Source organism: Gavialis gangeticus, unplaced genomic scaffold, assembly GCF_001723915.1.
Source record: "Gavialis gangeticus isolate Ggan-Ray unplaced genomic scaffold, GavGan_comp1, whole genome shotgun sequence".
NCBI lineage: Eukaryota > Metazoa > Chordata > Crocodylia > Gavialidae > Gavialis > Gavialis gangeticus.
This window is the reverse complement of record NW_017729032.1, coordinates 160916266-160918273: the sequence shown is the minus strand read 5'-3', so window position 1 is coordinate 160918273 and position 2008 is coordinate 160916266. Positions and strand designations below refer to the sequence as shown.

The 2008-nt window shown below is 42.6% G+C and overlaps 1 protein-coding gene across 1 annotated transcript in view; it reads right to left on the bottom strand.

Annotated features, from left to right (window-relative positions):
• Nucleotides 1-2008, bottom strand: part of ASMT (acetylserotonin O-methyltransferase) — a 20539-nt gene that overhangs the window by 1735 nt on the left and 16796 nt on the right. The gene's annotated exons all lie outside the window — the stretch shown is intronic.

Sequence of the window (2008 nt, the reverse complement as noted above, 5' to 3'; positions counted from 1 at the left end):
AAAAAAAAAAAAAAAAAAGGAAAAACATTATCAAATTAGGCAAGCATTTTAAATTCATGCATTGCAAGCAGTACAATTCCAAAGTTCTTCAAGGGACTTGGTGGGAAGCCATGTTAATTTCCTCATTTTTCATTTTCTTAGTCAATGTTAGGTAGTCACTAACACTGAATAACAAAAATGGCAGTGCAGTCTGGCAGTGTGGGGGATGTTTGTTCCTTTTTAAAAGTATGGCCTTGGATATTAGAGCATCAAAACATTTAAAAGAGATACCAAATACTTTGGAAAATATTTTAGTGTTTTAAACTTTGACTGAAGAAATTAAAATTAAAGTGCACAATGCAATTAAAAAAGGTGTAGGCCTCTTCATAAAGAAAAGGTTAATTTTCACTTAGTTGAAAATCAACTTAGTTCAACTTAAAATAGCCTTCAATCTAAAGAGGCATTCGTGACCTAAAGGGCTAGGGACAGACATTCAAAAAGTCTGAGCCTGAACTGATTCAATCTTTGCAGGTTAGTCTAACCTGGCTAGGCTGAACCAGTTTGTAACCATGCAGACATCCCCTCTGGACTGAAGTAATGGAGGTATATGCCTGCAGTGGCTCAGGCTAGAAGCCAGGGGGCTGGAGTAGCCCTCCTTTCCCTTCCTTAGGGCTAAGCAGAGGAGGGGTATGGCCAGGCCCCAGCAAGACACTGATTAGGGAGGGGTTCCCCCTCCCCCCTCACTGCTGCTGACCAGTGAGGGAGCTGGCAGGGAGTTACATGGCATTTACTTACACAGCAGGGAGTTACACAGGGAACATTTATTAGCCCATCAAAATGAAACAAAAGCTTTTCTCGTTGGTTCAATCTCTTCTTAAACAGCTTTTTCCAAGGATGGAGTGGAGGGACATTACCAGCTACCTGTTAGCTCCAAAAAGCCCTAAGCCAACATTGTTCTGTGTACCTTACGCAGACACCACTCAGTATTAACTAGCATACCACATGCTGGCTATGGGCCATGCTCTGGGAGAGTGGGATCCCTGCTTGAGCAGGGAGTGGTGAAGGGGGTGGGGGACAGGAGAAGCCAGGCAGAGGCTGCTGTGCCTGCCATCTCTGCCGGAGCTCCAGTGAGGGAGGGGAGGGGCCAGCCCAGCTCTCTGGAGCAGAGAGCCCTGCCCTGGGCTGCAAAGTATCTGGGATGCTAGGGGATTAAGTTAAACCAGGGAGGGATCTGGGACAGACATTGCATAAACCAGTTTGACCCAAATCAGTTAAATCTGATGCTACATTCAACCAGGTTTATCTCAAGCTGGTTTCAGCCACTTTCAAGCTGGTTTATGTGCATTGAATGTCTGTTCTGTTACAGGTTTAAACCAGTTTCTGATCACTTAAACCAGTTTATGTGCAATGTCTGTCCCTACCCCTTATGATTTACTGCCAGCAAACTGAGCAAATCTACCAGTACTGGATAGTTGGTAATGACTTTGAATATCTACTTGGGTACCGAACCCATATTGGCATTCTCTCTTTTTCTTTCTGTCTCTGTGCTGCTGAACAGATGTCTCTGTCAGTATCTCCTTGTGTGCTTCACCTTCTCCCATCACAGTCAGGGGATGTATGTCACCTGTCACATTTCTCTTTGTTTCTAAGTCTCCCCTCCTTGTCAACTTCTTTACCACTGGATCACTTGTCTCAGTTACGTGCTTTCTCATTGCAGAAAAAAAAAATGTTTCTATTTAAATAGTGAAAAATAAGCTACCTAGAACAAGGTTTCCCAATGTTCAGTTAACATTACAATTGTAACATATATTTTGGGATTATGAAAAATTTGAAACCTATTACCTGTTAATTTTTATAAAAATCTGTATCTATACTAGGTCAAGACTCATTTATATCTATAAATAAAAATGAAAGTTTTGACCTAATGGAAGTGGACATAACTGACAGGCCCCTGAGCGTGACCAAGAGGAACTGGTCATGCAAGGGATTTTGAAGGACTGAACACCTGCCAGGGTCTCCAGATGGAGGA